Source organism: Canis lupus, chromosome 36, assembly GCF_048164855.1.
Source record: "Canis lupus baileyi chromosome 36, mCanLup2.hap1, whole genome shotgun sequence".
Lineage (NCBI taxonomy): Eukaryota > Metazoa > Chordata > Mammalia > Carnivora > Canidae > Canis > Canis lupus.
In genome coordinates, this window is record NC_132873.1 from 22,000,804 (window position 1) to 22,023,988 (window position 23,185).

General features: G+C 42.6%; 1 long non-coding RNA gene across 2 annotated transcripts; it reads left to right on the forward strand.

Moving 5' to 3' along the window:
- Positions 1-888: 888 nt before the first annotated feature.
- On the forward strand, positions 889-13,677 carry LOC140625465 (uncharacterized). Of its 2 annotated transcripts, XR_012024799.1 has the most exons (6): positions 889-1,051; positions 4,541-4,662; positions 6,294-6,538; positions 9,284-9,425; positions 10,102-10,272; positions 13,314-13,677. It is a non-coding gene; the product is annotated as an uncharacterized lncRNA (long non-coding RNA). The 2 variants fall into 2 exon arrangements; XR_012024800.1 differs by lacking the exon at positions 10,102-10,272.
- The last annotated feature ends 9,508 nt before the right edge of the window (positions 13,678-23,185 follow it).

Below are 23,185 nucleotides of genomic sequence, written 5' to 3' on the forward strand. Positions count from 1 at the left end.
AGAAAGGCAAGACTGTGCTAGGGACCCAGTTCCCACTTTCTTGTATAGTGACCACCTCAGGGGTGGCTGGGCATCAAGGCCTCCAAAGACAGTTGGTGGCACGACCACCCCGCTTTCCTAAGTAGGCGCTGGAAGGGTCGCCAAGAGGGAGACTGGTACCAGGATGTAACTGCTCCTCTGTTCCTCACAGAATAGTTGAGTAACTTCAGGAACATTCTCTGACCCGGGGTTCCTCAAGCCTTAGTCATTCATTTACCACAGTCACAGTTTTAGTCCTATGCAAGTAACAGCTTTATTTGTATTTCTTTTATATTTTTCTATAAATACGTCCACATTTTTTGACCTAATGCTAGAGCTTAACACCAAGCATCCAGGATAGAAGCAATTATTTTTCTAGAAACAACAAAATAGCTTTAGTTTTATCCTGTGTTTTGTGGCCTAAAAGTACATTTTTTTACTATGATTTTTCTTTGAATACTTAGGTTCTTGGGGAATGACATCAGCCAGAACAGAAACTGGGGAAACGCTTTGTACAAGTTTTTAAAATGTGGTTAAAAGTTGGGATAAAAACAGACTCTTCCAATCAATGATAGTTTTGGAAGAAAGTGGTATACCCTAAACCTCTCCTCTTCTCCCAGCCCTGGCCGTGCTAGCTGGGAAGGAGGTGACTTTCATTCAGAAAACAAAATGCAGTAAGAATGATGTGAATTTGTTCAAGTAATAACAAGGAAAGGCAGTTGTTTCTTAAAGGCAAAAGTCATACTGCAAGTCAACGTGTATGTCCCTAAAAAAAGCTTGGCCAAAGTAAAACACTGGCTATTTCACAATCTTGGTGAAGATTAAATGTCCTTAATTCATTCCCAGCAAGGTGAATTACAGGAAGTGAAATTTGCAGGTTTCTAACTCAAAGGCTCTTCTCTGTCTGGAAGGATCTCCCGAATAAGAGAGAAATCAGCCTCACACCCTCCTCAGGAACAAGTTGGTTTTAGTCTGTTCACATCATCAAACGTTTATCGCTTACGAAGTTTGGAGTCCGTGCTTTGTAAACCTGGTGAGTGCAGCGTAGAAAGACATAAGACGTATACCGGATGAGTTGTAATTGAGCTCAGGGAATATAAGCAAACAAATAATCGCAGTGCAGTGTGACAAGTAACTCAAGGCACTAAGAGTTGACATTTGTTGAGTGACCTCTGGGTGATACCCGTTAACCCACTTACTCCTTACAAAAACCCACTTTACATATGGGGACACTGAGGCACAAAATAGTCAAGGTACTGATTAAAGTAGCAGAGCCAGAAATTGAGTCCAGGCTGTCTCGCTGCAGGGCCTTGGGCATCACAAGTCTGAGACTCTTCTGAAAAAGTGATCTGAAGGATGAAGGGGAGTTCACTGGGTACATGGGGAGTAAGAGACAGAAAAAGCTGAGACATGACACTGTAGTGCCAGAAAACAGCATGTATGGAAATGTCTGTGAAATGTCCATTTGAATATGATGTGATGCTAGAGTGTTCCAAACTGAGTTATGAGGCAGAGTCTCCACTTTTTAGGCAACTAGTTTTCATCTACTGTGTGCCAAGTACTATATTCATTGCTGAGAGTACAACCATGAAGAGGGCACCATCTCACTCCTATGGCAGGAGGGCCATTATATTTGATTTGAAAATTCAATGAGTTTGGATAAATTGTTTGGGGTGGCATAAACTCTTAAACTTTTAAAACTAAATTAGAACTGGGAAATCTGTCAAATTTGGGGTTTCTGTTCTACACCTCAGTAAAACCAAACAAACAAGCATCAACAACCAAGATCCCTCATCTCTTCCCCCCATGGCAAAACACTTTTATTTTCCATAAATGCTTTAATCAGTTTGGAGTATTGGTTTAAACGTTTAGGGTGTACTTGAGAGCTTTAAGCATCAAACAGACTTTTAAAGTGGCTTTTCCTGTTAACATAATGTTTCTTGTAACCAGTCGGTTGTGCCAAAACTCACTGTACAAACGCAATGCTGCCAGGTAGGGCTGTATTTCGACAGTAATGGAGCAATCTTTTCGGAGGCACTACATTTTTTTCTGTGTTCAGCTCACATTTTTAATGTCTTTAGGCACAACTTCCAGAATATCACTTTGCCATCTTGTAAATCAGTTTGCATTATTCGTGATAATACTTCCCCTTTATTATAATTACCGCAAGTCATGGGAAGGTTCAACTGTTTCATTAGTTGACTGAGAACAACAAAGTCTAAAGTTTCATTGAAATCAGATGTAATGTTTGTGTTCCAAGGTCAGCTGGAAACTAATAGGAATAATTTAAGCCATAATATCCCAACTGAGGCTGAGCCACGCTAATCATTCTGCAGATCGTACTGGAGTGATTCTGAAGGAAAAAAAAAATCACCTCCTTTTTCTCCCTCATTAAGTATACTGAAGCCCAACTTTGTAAGAGGAAAGAATTAATCTATAGCAAGGTGGTCACAGTCCATGCCCTGAGGAACCACTCATAGGTGACCCTTGGCAGCCAGGAGCCACAACCAAGTGGGTGTTAGGAAACCGGAGACCTGGTTCCTCTCTCCCCTTTCCTCTGTTTTTTTTTTTTTTCTTTTTTCTTTTTTCTTTTTTCTTTTTTCAGTTCTTTTCTCCTCTCCCATAACCCAGCAAGTGTGGTGTCAGGGGATTCTAGAAAACCTTCTAAAAACTTCTCTGATAGCCCCTAACCCCTGCAAACCTGTAAGCCGAAAGAAGCTTTGAGAGTGAAAGGGTGGCAGAAAGGAGCTCCCTTGCCTCCTCAAAGCTTCCTCTTCTAGCAAAAGAGCCAGTTGAAAAGCTTCCTGTGATACCTTGTGGTCTTTTAGCTGTAATCATTATTTTGAATTAACGAAGAAATGAGTGTAGCAAGATAAGGGGCTCCTTTTCCCCTTGAGAGCTCTTCTTCTTCTTCTTTTTTAAAAGATTTTATTTATTTATTCACGAGAGGCACAGACATAGAGGGAGAAGCAGGCTCTCATGGGGAGCCTGATGTAGGACTCGATCCCAGGACCTGGGGATCAGGACATGAGCCAAAGGCAGACATTCAACCACTGAGCCACCCAGGTGTCCCTCCTCCCCTTGAGAGCTCTGTCAGCCCCCATGGTTATGTCTCCTATTTTTCTTGAATAAAACCAAGCGAAGAAAACTGTGCTTCTATAAGCTATTAACCAAGAAGAAGAAGAAGGAGGAGGAGGAGAAGGAGAAGGAGAAGGAGAAGGAGAAGGAGAAGGAGAAGGAGAAGGAGAAGGAGAAGGAGAAGGAGAAGGAGAAAGACTTTCCAAGGCAATATCCTTATGGGATATATATAGTCCTCACCTAACCAGTATTTCTGGAATTTTAAACAGAGATGGATGTGGAAACATGTGATAGATTATTAGAAATTCTGAAGCTGTTAGTCCCACAAGGTAAATGCAAGCTGCTAGGTCTAAAGATTCCCCGGAGAGCATATTGCTGCCCCGACCATACCCACTCTCATCTCTCCATTTGCTCTGAAGGGGAGGGCTGGGGGACGGGGGACAAAAGGTCAAAGCAACATCTCTTTCTGCTTTGGGGATCCACAGAGGTCCTCCACAGACCTCTGAGTAACAACAGTCTGGGGCTGTTAACACAGAGGATGCCAGACCAGGGATCAGAGACTTGCCTCTGGCCTTGAGAAGCTTAGAAGCCTTGGTGCTGTGGTTCTGGAACCTTCCCACTGCTATTCCCAGTCTATTTAGGCATCCGCCCTTCCTTTACCTTCTAAGTCACTCTGCATCTTAATCCCTGGAGTTACCTACACTTTGCAAAATGCTTTCAAATATTAGCTGGAGGCCCAGGAACCTGCTGGTGGTAGTCGTTCTCGCCCTACAAATAGATGTTTCATCTAATACAGACTGATGTGTTGTCTCACTTTATCACTTTGTGTGGATGGAGCCCATGGGTTGTGGATGGAGCCTCAGTGTGCAACCCCCAGAGGTCATATAACAAAACAGGTAGCCCACCTGGAACTTGAACTTGGCTTTCTGACTCCAAATCCAGTGCTCTTTCATCCTGCCTGCCTGCCTCCTGCTGTGTGAGTCAACCCAGAAGAGGAAAGAACGAAAGCTGTGTCAGGTCCTGGGTTCTTTCTCACTGTAAATGGTAGCATCACCGTGGCTTTGGGCCACCCCTGTAGGCCCTGGGCAATCTCTCTTCCAGTGCACCTGGTAGCAAAGATATGGAAATGTACCCACATGATAATTTCTATACGTTTTACAAGATTTAATGGTTATATTCTTATGTTAAAATTATCTGGCTATGAATAGCATACTTAATTCACAATTGGCTGATTTCTTAAACACTTGGCAAAATGTTAAAATCTAGCCAACAGATAGCTTTTAAAGATAATGGAAATTTCACGAATTCTAAATTTAACGTTAAATGAATTTGACATAGTATTACATTTTGGAGATCTTTAATTAAACATTTATTCATTTCACTTTGCCTTTTTTTGCATTTTTGAATAATTTTTAAAATTTCATCTTTTAAACTCTTTTTTTAGGTCCTTGGAAATCTCAGAGGTGTCAGATGTTATGGCTTTAATACTCAGTGTAGAAAACAATCTGGCAATTTTTGCTGGCTTCAACGAGTGTAGACATCCATCCGTTACTTGTTTGGTGCACTGTAAGTAGGAGACGTGGTCTTCCCCATTAAACCTAATATCAATGTTTTGAAAAGTTCTGTAACTAAAAAGCTTCCCTGATCTTACTGACAAATATCCCATCATATAGTTTGTTGATCCTACACCAATTCAAAGCCAGGAAAACCTGGAGTAACCAGAATGTTTGAGTCTTCTGATTAAAGGAATTTTGAACTGTCTCAGGATTAACCAGAAAGCAGGTTTCCTTTAGTTCTCCTTGTCTTAGCTTACTTTCCAGGCTGAAAAAATAGCATCTATGTGACAAAATGAGAGCTTTCATGATGAGGATTATCCATAGCCAATGTCAATTTTAACTGAATGGGCTCTGATGGTGTTTAAATTTGGGATGACCCAGCCATAGTTTCTGGACGTTGATTTTCTTTTTAAAAAACAAATTCCTGCTTTCAACTATTTTTATTGCCTTGGCTCTTTTCTGGTAAAAGTGAAGTGCAGCAGAAGTTCTGAGGGACCTCTGCTGATCAGTATATTTGTGGACATTACAGTATAAAGGCCAGTAAAACATCTAATCAGTGTAATAGTTTATACAAGTTGTCTTTCTGGAACATTATTTTACTCAAAACCTTGGTGAAAACCTTTTAATTTTCTAATTAAACATTTTATTCTGCACCTAATATTGTGAGCCTTTATAAACCTTCTCTGTATCACTCTTGCTAACATCTTAATAGGAGAGATATGTTTTATATTAAGGGAAAAATATACTTTCTCAAACATTTATCATGATGCTGATAGACTTTTAAACTACTCTGAGCTCCACACTTCATTAAGAAAACAAATCTCAATATTTCTAGCCTATAAATAAGAGTGATGGTGACACTTCCTTTGTTCTGATTCCCTCGCTGACTCATTCATGATCACTCATTTATTCATTTAGCAAATGTTTATTGAGCATATATACTGCGTTAGGCACTTGCAAGACACAGTATTAAAAGATGAAAATACCCTCTCTTAGAATTTGATGTTCCATCATTAAGATCTCAAAATACACACATAAGCTTGTGCACGCGTGCATGTACGTGCTTGAGCACCTACTCCCACCCCCATCCAAACTGGGTGGTATAAAATTACCAATGCCACCAATTTTTGTTTCCCAGAGTTTGAGTGAGTGAATGCTATTTATGTGCAAGGCCCAAATTGGATACCATGTATTAACATTTCTTCATTCATTTCTTCAACAAAAATCTACTGAGCATCTATCATTTACCAATACTTTGCTTGTCCCGGGAGTTACAGAGATGAATAAGAAACAGTCTCTTGTTTCATCTGTTTACCCTTTTTGTGGGGGTGATAGGTATGTAAACAAACACATTCAAAACCATTGTTAGGTGCACTATGGAGCTGGCATTCTAGAAAGAGTGGGAAAACACAGAAGGAATGCTCCTCAGATAAAGTTTATAAGCTTTGAGCTTTTTCTTTGTGAGCATCTCTGGATATTTTGTCATCCAGAGCCATCCAGATGAGTATGCAGGTTGTGAGCTGTTGAACATAAGCATTATTTATTATGGATTAGTATATTTTAAATAATAATTTTCCTAAAAATATTAGATAAAATGTATTATTTTAACAAAACCAATGTAGTTCAACAATTTTCTGACAGAGGGAAATGAAGTGTCCTGAGCAAGTGGTGCTTTTCCTAGTGTACAAAGAGATGCCACAGGAACTGGGGTCTATCAAAGTAGACATCCCTAATTAGACAAGACAAGAGAAGGGCATTCCAAGTGAAAGGAATGATTGTGCAAGATGTGGACTGGCATGGTGCCCTGGGGAAATGGTAGCCAGTTCCGTGTGCTCGGATTGGAGGGCTCTTGGCTGAGGTGGTGCCATGGCAAGGAGACTGCAAAGGTAAGCACAGACTCGATCACGTTCTCTACCTGGGTCCATTGTTAACTTTCAGCATCATACCTTCATGTGATACAACTGCCTTCTCTCACAAGTAAACCAGATGCTGTCTTTCATAGTTTCACGTAAACATTATGCTAACTGGAGAGGTTATAGCTTTATTCTAATTTCCTGTGTCATGTGTAAAAGTCAGCGAGAAATTTATCAATACCATTTAACTCAGCAAAGGAAGTCTTTCTCCAGTTGTGTGTGCTCAGTGCTTTTTTTCTACCAAATGGCTGTGTTTCCTAGTGCCTTGTGAGAATCACAAAAGACTCTCTAGGATTCTACAGAGCTGAGAGATACTTTTACCACAGACCTCTGCATTGTGCAGCTGTTCACTCATACTACTCAGCATGTTCCTCACCTATCCCTCTGCCCATCCTTGCTTGGTTAATATCTTTTCCCCTGTCTTTTTAATATCACCATCTATTATTTCTATCATACGACTACAGGTAAAACTCAGGTGACTCAGGTTAAAATACCACAATTCCTAAAATGAGAACAGTAAGATCTACTATCTGTAGTAAAAGCTCTTTGTTTGTGAGTAACCCACTGGGAAGCACCCTGACCAACATCCATTGTCTTTGGTGAGGGGCATGCTCCATTTGTTCAGTGTTTTCCCCCCACTGGTAAACCAGTTGGTAAAGATTTTGATTAATACCTCTGATTGTAAACAATAGGAAAGAACTTTGGCTACATTATGAAAAAGAGGAATTTATGGGAAAGATATGGAGGAGCTAAAGGAGCAAAGCTGAGTGAAGAGTCATACTAGGAAAAGTTGAGGACTCAGGGCAGTTCCGGGGTTCTGTGTGACAAGAAATAATGGACAGTATTGGCGAGGACTCAAAGCACGGGAGAGCATGTCTGATTGACCCAGCTTGAGTCAGGCACTCAATCAATGGGAGGGAGAGAGAAGAGATGTCTTAATTGACAGACCCTCAAGACTGCACCTAATGGAGTCAGGTGATTGGCAACAAAGGAAACTGGAGTTTGGTTATGAAAGAAAAGAAAGGAAAAAGAAAAGGAAGGAAAGAGAGAGAGGAGAGGAAAGGATGAAAGAAAAGAAAGAAGAAAGAAAAGAAAGAAAGAAAGAAAGAAAGAAAGAAAGAAAGAAAGAAAGAAAGAAAGAAAGAAAGAAAGAAGAAAAAAGAAAAGAAAAGGAAAGAAAAAAGAAAAAAGAAAGGAAAGAAAAAAGAAAGGAAGGAAGGAAGAAAGAGTAGGAGTAGGCATAGATACTGAGAGTCAAAAAAGATAACTGTCCATTACAATATTGTCTTTCTCTTTTTCCAAACTATGAAAATCCTGCCTTCCTTTCTCTGGGTGTTGGTAGAGGAGTCTTAAGAGCCTCCTGGAATTTTAGGAGCTAAAAAATACTGAGAAACACAGATAGTGGGAGTGTCAAAACTTAGAGGTTTATCTTCCGCCTTTTCTGATTTCCTCTGTCAGATATCTTTTCTGATTCCATTTTATAATTATCAACCATACACACTTGAAAATATGAAAATAGGAGAGGGAAAATCAATGGGGAGAGATGGACTTTTTAAGGAAATCTTTTCTTTTTCTTTTTTTTTGAAACTTGACTTAGAATAATGGGATTTCTTCAATTTGCTATATGCAAAGTAACAGAGAGCTTAGTGTGTCCCAGAGATGGATTAGACAGATGTAGCACTTAACTATTAACATTTGTGAGGTTCATTCCCACCAGTGAGATTTGTGAGCAGCATCCATGAGATGCTATGCAAAATCGGTTTAGTACTTTCCTCATTTGTCACTGTGCCGTGAAACTGGTAAAATATAGAGGAAACAGAAAATTGGGCACATCTGTGAATTTGGTTGTGTCCTGATTATAGCAATGCAATTCCACATATGTGCATGTTTTCACAGGAGAACAGGTTTCTATTTGACTCCCAACTCCATCAATGCTCAGCTGATGTTTTATAGCTCCCTTGGGTTAGGCATGCCCTCCCTCTACAGAGCCAAAACAGTAGCTTAGCTATAAGATTCACTGGCACCACCTCGGTATCTATTTTCTTAAATTACGGCAAATGGGGATTTGGGGCACACATATGTCAACCCCACCTACATATTTCTCCTATAATAATGCTTGGCACATTTATACCAACTCTTAGCAGAGAGCCCCAAACACTACACATTTATTCATTCTTACATTTAAAGTTCAGTAGCTCTCATAACTTCCATTTAAAGAAGAGTGAAAGTGTAAGGCCTGTAGCCGAATAATGAATACATAATTTTAGGTATTAATCATCTCTTTCTCCTTCTCAAAACAAAGTGAGAAGTGCTTGAAGCTGAAATCATGTCAGTAGTGACATTAACATGTTGGATTGTATTTGATACCAGAGGCTCTCCCATTTCGTTGTGCCTGAGGATCACCCAGAGATCTGGTTAATTTTTTTGTTTTTTAATTTATGATAGTCACAGAGAGAGAGAGAGAGAGGCAGAGACATAGGCAGAGAGAGAAGCAGGCTCCATGCACCGGGAGCCCGACGTGGGACTCAATCCCGGGTCTCCAGGATCGCGCCCTGGGCCAAAGGCAGGCGCCAAAACGCTGCGCCACCCAGGGATCCCCCAGAGATCTGGTTAAGATGTAGACTGCCCAACTCCATCCCCAGAGATTCTGATCCTGAAAGTCTGGGGTGGGGCCCGGGCATCTGTACACTTTTTTAAAGATTTATTTATTTCTTTTAGAGAGAGAGTGAGAAAGCAGAGGAACGAACGGCAGGGGGAGAGGGAGAGAGAGAATCCTGAAGCAGACTCCCCACTGAGTGTGGAGCCCAATGCGGAGCTTGATCCCAGGACCCTGAGATCATGACCTGAGCTGAAATCCAAAGTAAGTCGCTTAACCAACTGAGCCACGTGGGTGCCCCTGAGGTCTCTACTTTTAACAAACACCCTTCCCCTGGTGATTAAGAGAGAAACACTGATGAAATAATCAAATCACAAGCTCATTAATAGAGAAATAACAGCAGAGCTCAGAGGTGATGGCAAATCCTAGTTTCAAGCAGGCCTCCCCTTCTTCCCCAAACACCAGCCCCTGAACCCCACATAATTTTTCCATATTTGAATAGTATTTCTGAAGAGCCAGCTGTCATTGTAACCAGAGTTTAGGAGTCCCCAGAAGGATAAATCATCTTAAAGAATAATAACATCAAAACCAAAGCCTGACTCTAGTTGTGGATTCATTTACATAGCCAGTCAAAGGAACATGGCCTCGGTTTGTCCTGCCAGGACTTGGAACCACTCTGGTCATTCAGAAGAAGCAGCAGCCATTTCCAGAAACAGTTTCCAGAAGCAGAATCCACCTCTCTAGGGATTTTTCTAACATCCATCAAACTGCTTCTCATGTGGCCAGTGAGCCTCCTGAAACACATGTGGCCTGTCCCCACAGTTCCACTGAGGACTGTCATCGGTCTGCTAATAATGACAACTAACTTTTATTATTTACTGTGCACCAATAACCTGGTACTCAGGACTGTAGTTGATACTCCCAATATCTTATGTTGCAGATAGTGTTTTATACCCACTTTACAGATGAGGAAACCGAAATGGATCAAATAATTAGCCGCACGGGCGAACAAGGCTACTAAGTAGTGCAGCCTTGATTCTAAACAAGTTCTGTTTGTCTCTGGGTCCCTGCACATAACCACTATCTCACTGCCTCTCTTGGAAGAAGGATGGTGAGTTACAAAGGCAAAGTTGTTCAGCTAAAAAATCTTTGGGATAAGAAAGTAGTATATAATAGAATTAAACTATGCTTTCAGACAGAGGGCAGTAGGCATCTTATTTCTCAGAATTCAGACTGCAAAAGAGGGTTGCAGTACCTTACATACCATGTATTATTCTCTGTGTAATTATACTGAGTAAAATACTTTTAGAGTAATTGTATACATAATCAAATATTGCACAAATCTAAATGCTTGAAAGCGCCTGCCAAACTCCCCCGCCCCAGACCAAATGGAATCCTATGTACTAAACCATAGTTATAATTTTCCCCCTGGTTTCACTTGGATTTCCTTTAATAATGTTTGATTGTAATTAAAAAATCAGTGTATATAAGGAATAGATGAAGGAACCAAAATTATTCTCTTTTGTCTTTTAGAAAAGTGACAGAAAAATGCTCGATATAATCGATTCACTTTTTCTCCCATTGAACTAGCATTTTATCAACCACAAATATGCTTCTCCACATAAGACAGTCACTGCAGCTCTGTGGTAAATGCAGAGGACTGAAGTCATTGCCAAAGAAGCATCAAAGCTCTCAGAGCAGCTATTGATGTGCTCAGTTCCTCGCTCAAAGAAAGAGCAAAGAGAAAGAAGCCAATGGCAGAGATGCCTTTTGGCTATGCTTTTAAAATAGGTTTAATATAAAGGCTAAAATGGCAGTAAGATATTCATATATAAAACAGATATCGCCACTCAGCTCACTGAGTGGAACAAGGTTCCAAGATCTCTGAATGTTCTGGCAATGCCGATCCTATTAACAATAGGATTGGAAAGAAAAAAAAAAAAAAAAAAAAACAGATCCTAATAGCTAATTCTGACCTAATGGTGTCTACATGAGAAGACCAGAGATCTTAAGTGAAGCTTTGGAATCCATTATCTTTTCAGTCCTATTGATATTGGGACCAGTACTGCTGGAACATTGAAAGGTTCTTGAATCTCCCTACACTCTGCAGGCCAAAGTGACTACCAACCCATCCAGGGACTTGTCCTGGACGTCTAAGAGAACTCTGGTCTATTCTGGAGTAAATCTACTCACTGGTCTGGTAAATCACAGCCCAAGGTTTGGAAGGCATCAGTAGCGGCAATATTATTTGAGAAATTCTACTCTCCCCCCAGCTACTCAGAAATACCTGATTTCATTGATCTGCAGTCACTCTCTCCCTTTTCTACCGACCCTGTTGTTGCTACATTAGAGTTTGCAGGAACTGTGGTGGGAATGGATGCCTGCCACATAGCCACAGCCTTTCATGACGACCTTCTCAGTAATGGGTAAGAATTCTGTTTCCATCTCAGAAGGCAATATGCTGCAGTGAGAAGCTGGTAAGGCTGGGAGAGATATAAGATCTAGTCTTAACCTAAGTGCTGACATTTATTAGCTTTGTGGCACTGAGCAAGTTACTTAAATGAGCCTCAAGTTTTCTCATTGGAAAGTTGAGGTAAAACTCAATCTTATGGAGCCATCACAGGGAATGGAGCTATTTGAGTGATTTAAACTAAAGATGGCAGGAGTCATTGTTGAGATGGTGATGGTAAAGAAGAACAGAGAGTGATACAGAGTCTAGGCCTCACTTCTTAAAAGGTAGGATCCACTTAGGGTGATTTTCAAAAGAAGATGGAAGGAGGTTGACACAAGGCAACCTGCTTCCCATGGCTGAGGGAAGATACCAGGTAGTAAGCAGCTAATGATATTCTCTAAAGGCAATAAGGTAGTACCAAGCCAGAGAGAGAAAGACCCCAAATGATAGAACTCTCTAGATAGAGACTGATAGAGTGAACTGGGATTATGGTCCCACTGGCAGTTGCTGGAAGAGACCTTCATCTAAGATGACTTCACCTCCTTTATGACTCTGACAATCTTTCCCGAATCCACTGGAAAGAGAGTGCTGAGTATGGTGGTGGGTCGTTGTGAATAAGAATTATAGCCCCCAATGGGAGGATGGTTTGGGAGTCAGGTTTTATGTGTGGATCTTCCTCATACTGGAAATAGAACAGATATTCTCGGGCAGGGTCGGTACTTTGTCGTTAGACCACACCTTTCCGTCATCTTTTCAGCATCACAAATCTCCTCCTTGTTCAAACAAAGTCATGGGGTGCATTTTATTTAACTTCTCCAGCAGTTAGGGTTTCAAGTGCACAAGATTGATTATACACCTGGAAAAAAAAAAGTAATAACCCCGACTATTTGGGGGGAAATGGGAAGTGATATTTTGTAGATGCTGTATTTTCACATTCCCTCATTTAAAAAGTGTGGATTTTGTTTCATCATTTATAAAAATGTTGTACTTTGGAGTCCGAATAATATAACTAAAAGAACTGGTGATAGGGAGTGCAACTGACATACCTGAATATTTTCTTATATCACTGAAAATCTTTTCTTAAATGGCAAGAGCATTTCCATTAAATAAATGCATGAAACTTACAACTTTCTTTTCTAAAAGTAGTCTGACTATATATAGAAAATAATAAAAATCTAGAAGGCGATGATTTTTTACGACACCATGGCCTGTTGCTATGGAAAATGTGATGAGGCAGGTTGAACGATATTGTGCTATAGAAAAATTAGGTAGAATAAGGGTGGGAACTGGGAAAGGATAAAGTCCTAATTACATCACAAATACCATAATTAGGAAATGTATCAGAGGAAAAGAAATATGATATGGAAGTGAAAGGTAAATAGATTTTTGTCTGATCAGCTTGAAAATCACCCTCATCACCAAAAGGGTGTCTTCAAACTTGAAATATAAAGATGATTACTTTTTACTTGAGTGTACATTTTTTATACAACACTTTGAGCTCCTCAGTCTTCACCATCTGTAGAACTCAATTTCCGTTTTGTAAAAAAATTGCTGACATCTGTTTAAATCCTAATATCTCTACAACCATGTAGAATGTTAACTCAAGCTTGGTGTCATGTTAAATCGTTTTAACTTTAAAATAATATTAAACTTATGGTTCTGTTTCAACTTTGCAATGATACTAGCCTTTAACCCTTCAGATGTCCTGAGCTGCTCACTGAAGGAAAAATCTTCAGCAGGAAAAAGTAAGAAGTCAAGGGCGGGCCCTTCATTTTCACATGGTGCTCGGTCAGAAATTTTTCTAAGACCTACAGGAATTTGGAGTCTTAGAATACGACGATGCACGATGTGAGGACCAGTGCGACATGAAACATGGGACAGTCTGACTTGTCGTTAAAGACACGGTTCCTCCTGAGTACGGCAGTGGAGTCCATGCTTGGGCCCATCCAAGTCAAAATTGTGAAGTGATCAAAATAAAGGATTTATGAAGTGTTGAACAAATGTAAAGCCCTTTCGACAGTCATGATCTCATGCAATTTTCAGAACAGCATCAGTGGATGTAATGGCGAGGTACGCCCCAGATTTCTCTCCCAGGCCCCTTCTTCAGGACCAAGGTTATGCCCCCAGGGCCCAGGCTTATTGCCTGCTGATGGAGCCCAGTGAGGCCCTCCCCCAGGACTGCCTTTAGCCAGAGGCAGCAGCCTCACCAGGTCTGTGTTTCTGCCCCAAGGGCAGCTCACATCCAGTGATGTGTGAGGGAGCATCACAGGCCTGGCCCCGTCATTTCAATTCAAACAATTCCAAAGGGTCATCTGAGATCCAGAGATCCCCCAGAGGATTAGCCAGGGCTTTCTGTTGCAATTTCCCTGCAGTTCAATTTTCCCTTCTGCTCAGTCCTACTCTCTCTCCCCTCTCCCCACACATACTGTTCTCAGGAATACATGCAGTGAAATTTCCATATGCAAATCCCCATCTCTGGGTCTGCCTCTCTGAGAACCCAACTTAAGACCTTGGTGCCCGGAATCGTCCTGGAGAGTAACCTCTAAAATAGGATTTGAGAACTAGGTCATTTGCCAGCGACTGGCAATGAGGTCCCCCTTCCTGGTAATGGATGGAATGTGGACAGTCCCTGGCACGTTGTTGCGGCACAATTGTTAAAATGTTCGCTGGCAGTGTACAGGGGAGAAGGTATGCAAGGAAAGAAATACGCTGGCAAGTGCAACATCTCAGATGTTTGGGAGGTTCAGGAAAAGGAATAATTATAAAGACAATGGAATTAGGTTATTCTTTCAGAGTGTCATCAATGCATTGAAGAAAGACAATAAAAAATGAGGGTGAATAATCACCAATTTGAGGCAACTAGCAAACTCAGAGGGCCTTCTGGGAAGCAAAGGAAAGGGTTGTCCCATTGCCTGCAGCTGGAGAGAAGAAAATGGGAGGATCAGTGGGAGGATCAGTCTCAGGACTTAATTACCAGCATAGTTGAGAACCAGAGGAGTTTGAATGATCTGCTCTCCAGCAAGTCAGCTATGTCCAGGTCAGACCCCTGACTGGGACCCTGTGACCTGGAATGGAGACATCTGGGTAGATGCATTAAAAATCCTTGGAACCCCAGGTGTCTTAGACCCTTGGCTCATGCAAAAGCAGCCCACTCTTCCCTACTACAGGTCAGTGCTCCTCTTGTCTGGAGATGAAGCAGAGTCCTCCGCCTTGTAAGAAAATACACTACCCCTGCCTTAGGATTTATCCCCAGCTCCCCTCTTGGCTGCTAACCACTAATTAGGGGCAGGTCCCAACACTACCAGACCAGGGATATACTACTTGCCCTGCTGAGGGTGGAAAGAGCCTAGATACTGAAAGAGCTGCGGGACCCATGCAATGTACCAACATTTATGCTGCCCAGCTCTGCAGTTCTGGGCTCTGCAGATCTAGTGGTCCTGGTTCCCAGGGAGAAAATACCTCCACTGGGGCTTGCAGCAAGAATTCCTCTCAACTTTAAGCTACAGCTGCAGCCCGGTCATTTTAGTCTATGTGTGCCAAAGGCAAACAAGGGAGTGACCATGGGGCAGGTATAATCTAATCATCAGGAGAAGCAGGAAGCCTCTACACAATAGGGAAGAATTCATATGGTACCCAGGTGAGCCCACTGGATCATCTCTTGGTGCTCAGTTCCCCAAGTTTGACTGTAAATGGTCATGTGCAACAGCCATAGCCAGAAAGACCTAGGGACCAGGGGCCCAGACCACTCGGGAGTGAGCATCTGGGTCATCCCACCATGTGAGCCACTTAGACCAGCAGGGGGGCTAAAGGTAAAGATAATCTAGATTATGTAGCAGAGGAGGGAGACGGGTATCACTTGCAGCCTTAGGACCAGCTGCAGTGATGAGGCCTGTGGTTCATCCACTAACTCTCCCATTGTCAGTTTTCCCAGGAAGAGAAACAATCCAGAATCCTGGAGGAGCTGTTTCCAGATGGGCTGTACTTACACGTGAGTGGCTCAGGGATGCTTGCAGCGGACGTTGTGTGCTGCCCAAACCCTTTCCAGCTGCCAGCATTAGTGGCTGCTCCAAGCTTCAATGGAGTCCTGCCCAGGATTGCTGGCAGCTGAAGACAGCTGCGTCTTCCAGGGTCAGGTTACCGGTGGGAGGGGAGCTGTCTGCATCCAGTGACTGGTTGGTGTGGGCGTTCAAACACCTGTCCCTTTGTCTCATTACAAGACAACTCTGAAGAGCTCTCTCTGTAGGGTCAGAAGATCCCTCTAGGACCAACTGAGACTCCTGTTGAAATATCATCACAATTAATTCCTCCCAGTGACCAGTCCTGCCTCCCTTGAGCTCTTTGCTCCTAAGGGCCATCCCCACCCAACGAAGGAATCTCAGAGTCTGTCTCCTTGGGAACCCAATCCAAGACAGAAGGTTACCAGTATTTCCCTCATGTTGGAAAGGTGGAAAGCCAGGGCCTAGGAAGGTTCTAGAATAGCCCAGGTCATGGAGCAGAGACAAGACTGCACTGTGATTGGCTCGAACTCAGTGCGTCTGCTGTTTTCCTCCTGTTCCGTTCTCTTTCAGTTCTCCTCCTCCGGCCCCCCGCGGCTTGCTGCCCTTCCATCTGTCACATTGTCACGCTCATAGCCCAGTTGTGTGCAGGCACTGACTTGCTGAACACACAGAGGTCAGCACTGCGCGGGCTCACAGCAGAGCCCACGGCTCCCAGCCCCTGCCAGCTATCCCCAGCCTCAGTGGAAGGAGGCCTGCACATCTCTCAGCCCCAGTGTGGCTCAACTTCCTGGATGGATAAAGATTTCTGAGAGGTTAAATGAACTCTACCGTGTTAATAATGATATGAAAATGTATGTACTATTTGTCCCAAAGAGTATCACTCTTTTAATATGGATTCGTTTAGAATAGTAGCATTTTTATTTCAAAACACACCAGAGAAAAATTGATGTGCGAAATTGTGCAGACTTGGAATGCTTGGAAGCACACAAAGCAGAGTGGCCCTATTCTATCTACAAATGCCATTGGCTGGGCTCGGGTCACCCACAGTTTGCTGCTGTGGGTGCACAGGGACCAGGTTTTAACATATAACTTTTAATAATTTGTAAGTGCAAAATAGGCTTAATTATAGAAACCTCATTTTAAAATACTGGGATTAAATATATAAAATGTGTTTTCACTGTTGTCCAAAATTCTCTTAGCATATAAGAATATATATGGTTTTTGAGACATGCAAAAAGTGAAAACAACTCATTTTAATCCCTGTCTCCTTGAATAAATGAGGGATGTCTAGTGTACCACCAGCTCAATGTTCACTATGACCCAGCTTTCCCTTTTAAGTAGATTTTCACCTGATTTACATCCTGTATTTTCCTTTGCTTGATTTCATCCTACTCCTTTTTATGCCCAATTGGCTTTCCCGTAAAACTTTGCTACTGGTTTAATGAATGATTAGAATATGCTGGGCTAAAGCCAAGGTATGAGCTAAAGAAATACTAACAAAGCTTTTCTTGAACTTGAGTCAAAATTTTTGAAATATTAAGATCACTTAATCATATATATGTTGAAAGATTAGAAGGGAATCTTTAACCTAAATGACAAACTAAATGTCATGAAAAAAATCTGACCAAATATAGATACACACACACACACACACACACACACACTCCTCCCATGACTCTTAGCATTCAAAAGGCGGAAGATGCGTCAACAAGGCACCTTAGAGAGTAATACTGTGAAGTAACAGACAAAATAAATCGGACTTCATGTTAACGGGGTCTCTGAGGATCACAGATCTGAAAAATCTTTGAGGCCAGTTTTGTGGCCATATCCACTCCTTTGTTGATTGCAGACATTCTCAGAGGAGTGAAAACTGATGAATTCCCTTGTGAATCGGAAGTGGAGACCGCCACCTACAGTGATCGTCATAGTTGACATAGAAGAGGCTGAAGGGTGAGTCTATTGGTGAAACACACCTTTTACCTCTCAAATTAGAACTCTAAATATAATTGTCACATTACCTTAATCACTGTGGCCCTGTGGCTGATGGCAATACCTGTTCCTCAGTGACCTGCAGTGAGGACCTCAGATCTAAAAACCCACTTTTCTGGTGGTGCAGTAAGAGGGAGTCCTTTGGGCCCTGGCTCCAACTTAATATCCAGGTGTGGAGAAAATCCTGAAACTTTTGGTCTGTTCTGATAGAGAGTGAACCCATACTTGTGGGGCCCTCAGCTACATCAAGAAAAATGCTCTTCTGGGCACCTGGGTGGCTCAGTCAGTGAAGTGTCCAACTCTTGGTTTTAGCTCAAGTCATGATCTCAGGATGGTGAGATCCAGCCCCACATTGGGCTCTGTGCTCAGTGGAGAGTCTGCTTGAGATTCTCTCTCTCTCTCCCTCTGCCTCTCCCCTTCTCTTGCTCAAGAAAAAAAGGAAAAGAAGAGAGAAAGAAACCTTTAAAAAAAAAAAAAAAAAGGAAAAGAAAAATGCTCTTCACCTTAGATGTTACTTCCTCAAGCGACTCGGTCAGTTCAGGTTCCGGTAACAAAGTACCACAGACTGGGTAGCTTAAATAACAGAAAATGATTTTCTTACAGTTTGGAGGCTGGAAGTCTGAGATCTAATATCAGCGGGGCTAGTTTCTTCTGAGGCCACTCTCCTTGGCCTTCAGTGGCTGTCTTCCTCCTGTGTCTTCACATGGTCTTTCCTCCATGCAGGCCTGCGTCCTACTCCCCTTTTCTTATAAGGGTACCATATTGGATTAGGGCCTACCCTAACAACCTCATTTTGACTTAGTTGGCTCTGTGAAGACCCTACCTTCAAACGCAGTCATATTCTGAGCTACTGGGGTTAGGACTTCAGCATGTGAATTCAGTGACTCTGCCCATAATACCCCTGTCCTATGCTATTGCTCTTTGGGAGGCTCTTAAGTCCTAAGAAGAACTTTGTAGCACTAGGAGCCTCCACAAATGAGAAGACCTGGGTCCCTTCGTGAGGTCCTAACGGCCACTTTAGCATAGTGTCTCTTCACACCGATTGCAAAATGGCTGTTTTGTAAATGGAAGCTGTCGTTTTGCAATTCAAGCCTGTGTCCTCAAGAGAGGATGACAGATTTCAAAGCAATTTAGGAAAATAAGAACTTGCTTATTATTCAAAAACTATTATTGGCTATACATCAAAGAATAAAATAGAGGCATTTCTTTCCTCTACGAGTCTTACAGTCTAAGGGGGGGGGGGGGAGACCTAAATGAATATTTAATACAAACCATGATAAATACTATCTAGGAAAAGAACCTTGCCATAGCCTTTTTTTCCCATTGTGCTGTACATATTATGAGAGAATAACAGGTTGGGGCACCACCTTCACCAGGGCGGGGAAAGACACTGAGATCTGAAAGATCAGTGTGAAGTACTGAGTGATGAGCAGAAGGGAGAACATTCCAGACAAAGGAACACCATGAAGGAAGTCACTGAGGTCAAGAAGAGGGGCCGGAGTATGGGAGGGTGTGGCAGAGGAGCAGTGAGCAGGAGTGAGGGCCCCATGGCAAGGCTCAGGTTGTAGGCAGCAGCTCTGTAAGGCACGGGAAGGAGCAGACTTTCAGTCAAGTGCCTTGGAATGTTCTAGAATGGGCTGACGTGGTCTACCTGATGTTGTAAGAAGGTCATTCCAGTTACTGTATAGAAAATGGGGTAGGGGGCACAAATATGAACATCTAGAAAACAGAACGCTTTTATGGGAATATGAGCAAGGGGTGATGACTCACACTAGGCAGTAAAAATGGAAAAAAGTAGATGGATTTGAGACATGTTTTGGAGGTAGGAAGGACAGGATGGGGGGCTTTCCAAGTGAAAGCGGATGTAAGAGGGGCTGCTGATGGAGAGGAAAGGACTCCAGAATGACATCAGGTTTCTGGCGTAAGCAACTTTGGGGCATGGAGAAGACAGCGCAAAGACGGTGCATTCCAAAAGTGGAATTCAGACAACACAGACACAAGCGATCCTGTCACAGAAAAGACAGAGAGACACTTTGCAAACCAACCAGAGTGCACTGGGAAGCCTCTGATGCCCTCGGATGTCAAAGAGAAGAATGGCAAACATGAAAATCGAACATCTGACATATTGGTTAGAATGAGATGAGTATTGTCACGCGTTGACGATCGACGGACACCGTCAATACTCAATACAACCCCCCCACCCCCGATTCCCTTTTCAGTTTCTGTGTGCCTTTGCTCCTGCCAGCTAGACCTGTAACTATCTATCTTCCAAAGATCGCCCTGGGACGACTGTGTATGTGCACAGCCGAGCACATGCCCATGTGCACACACATGCGTGCACACGCACACACACTCCCATGCACTCCCAGAGTGATTTGGGGGTTGACACTCCCTCCTCCCCACACTGACCGTCCACATCCCAGCTCCCCACCTGTACCCCCAGTCAAGGATTAACTGGTACAGGATTATGAAAGCCCAGTTCCCTTGCTTTGGCTGAGGACAGCACTGCGGGGTGAGGCTGAGGCTGAGCCTCTGCTTGAGTGGCATCCTCGCTTGGCCTCTCCCCCTCTGCTGTCTCACAGGCTCCACTCTCTCTCAGGTTTTCCTGGGTTTAGTTCACTCATAAATCCGTGGCATATACATCCATGCGTCCTGGTCCCATTCTGACACAGCCTGTCCTAAGACACTTCCCAATGATCGATCTACAATAGAGTAATAGGAATTAGGATAATAGATCTGGGAAAGCTAAAATCCTTAAGAACCAAGATTTGAGAAAACAGGAAAAAGCCCAAACAAACAAACAATACAAACAAAAACTATTCAAGCTATGTTTCCAAAGGAAAAGCTAGGACATTTTGTAATGTAAAAGGTGACAGAGAGGAAGTAGAACTCCTCAACCCCTGGGTTGACTCCATCTGGTTTATTAGGGAAAATTATTTTCCTCAAACTAGAAAGAATAGTGCATGTTTGGTTAATAAAATAGAGAAGGTGCTGTGTCCTAGAGCAAAACCTACCCGTTTCACATCTCAAGGCCCAGGTGAGTCACAGCCAGAACTCTAAATAACATTTCATGGTGTGATCTCATAGACACCTGTGGGGTTTTGAGTAATCATGATGAAAGGGGGAAACGCTTAAAGAATAGAGCTGGAAAAAATGTTTTCTTGATTTTCAGAAATGGGGAAACTACAGAAAGGCAAACCTGATTATTAATTATGTCCAAGTTTCAAGAATTTGAAACCCAAATTCTGGTAACCCAATCAAAGAAAGAAATACTTAGAAAAGAGCGCAGTGATTACTGGGTGCTAACACAGGATCACTAAGAACCTTCACGACAAAGGACTTTCATTTTTTATTGGGTTATTAATAAGTATCTGCTACACAATGAACATTATCAGGCATCTGATGAAGCCACACATGATTGCCTTGTGGAGGTGAGGAAATGTCACCATGATAATTGTAAAGTGTACTTAGAGTGGGAATTGGTTAATGGGCTGAAGTCGGCCCAAAGAACAGGTTTTAGGGAATGTACTACTGAGCACTTAATTGGAGTCTGTGATCCGGTGTCTAGTGATCTAGCACAATTTCCTGAGCTTTGGCCTTTTCCATTCTTGAATTTCCACCAAACCTGCCTTCCTGTTTCTCCTGCCTTGGTCCTTCCCTACACCCACCATATACTAGCTTACCCCCCACCCCACCCAGGCCTACTGTCTCGGGTGACATTCACCTGCTGTACGGTATCAGACTTCGATTTCCTATTGCTTCTAAACTACGAACATCCTGCCTTTGGAATAATTGAGCATTCCCTTTTCTTTCATTATGATCCCTGGCTCCTGAGAAATATCAAAGAAAATTACAAACCTCTAGCTTCCAATTCCAACCGTCAGTCCTCAGAGTAGTTTCTGCCTCTCTTAAATTTCTAGACTTTGTGAATAATCCCAGTTACTGAAACTGAAATCCTGAGAGTAGTGCTCTTGACTTCTTTCTCTGCTACTCCTCATGTTTAATCAGTCACATAATCTTGCTGATTCCACCTTCGACAGACTCTCAGCTCTGTCCTCTCCTCTTGTCTCACATTGCCTTTGCCATACCCAGGCATCAGGAGCCCTTACCTGAATCTGGTGATAGCGTCCTAACTGGCCTGACTCCAGTGTTCTTTACTTCAACCCATTCTCCTCGCTGCTGACAGGGACGTTGTCCTATCACAGACGTGTGCTCAGGTCGTTCTCTCTGCTTGTGAAAATCCCCTGAGGCCTGAAGGGCCTAGGGTAGCCTCCTTAATGGAGTGGTGGCCATCCCCAGCAGACCCCCCACCCCACCCCACCCCGCCTATCTCTCTGGCTTCACATCTCGTGCTCCTCATCTCTACGTCCCTCTAGACAGTGAACACTTTGAGGACAACCATCTTACTTATTTTTGTATTTCTCTTAACCTAGCGTAACACCAGCTATATGGTGAGCTGTGTCCATTAGTGAACTGAAAGCATAAAAAAAGACTTATCAGATGAGTTTTGGATTCGAATACGGAGAGAATATTTCCAACGTGGCAAAATAAAAACCAGAAGGATTTCAATATGCTGGGCCTGAAATTAACCAAATTCATTTTAATGGAAACCAATGATTCAAAATCCACCTGTGCAAGAACAGAATGAAGGAGGGCTGCTTTATTCTTATTTAAGGTGAAAAAGACCCAGGGGGTTAGGTGAATTTCAAATGAACGGTGGCCAGGAGAATGTCATGGCTAACAAAATTTGATACCATCCTAAATTGCATTACGAGAAGCAGGGAGGACCGTATCATAGAGGATGTAGTTCCATAGTGACCTATACCGGTCAGAGCACAACCGGGTTTCGGGGACGCTACTGCCTGGTGAAGCACCACCAGAGAATGGCGCCAACAGAGGTGAAGGGTCTGGAAAACATGTTGGGTGAGGAAGTATTGAAAACTGAGGTTTAACCTAGCAAAGAGAAAATTCAGAAGGAAAATCATTGTATCCTGGAATAGTTGCCGAGCTGATACATGGAGGTGATCGATTTATGCGCTGGGTTCTTTGACGGCAAAGCTAGCTTGCAGGAGATGAGATCGAAGGCAGATGACTTCAGCCCCGAGAAGACGTTTCTATCAATGAGCGTTATTATAAAAATAAATGGGCTGTTGTCAGAGTTCCTTGAAAACGGGAAATGTTCAGGCAACAGTTGAATGATGGTATGTCAGCAATATTAGAGAAGGAATTCTAGAAGGCCTCCAAGTTTTTTCTAACCCCAAGATTCTACAATCCTGTGTTTTATTTTTAGTTAAGTTTTAAAGGAGCCCACTGAGGAAATCCATTTGGAAACTTTCAGTAACAGTGTAAGGTAAAAATCCCAGGCCTGCAGCTAAATTTGTCTAAAAAGGCAATTCCCAGCCTCCCTGGTGAAGGCCTGTGTTTCGTTTCTCACTTTGGGGGGCCCTACACACCCCAGGGGTTGCTCGCGGTGGTAGAGGATGATAGATGTGATTAAAATCCTTGTGGCTAAGCTCAAGACGAGAATTAATGAACGGCTCTGCTAAAGATTATTGCAAGTCACGATCAGGAAGCAAAGAGAAAGG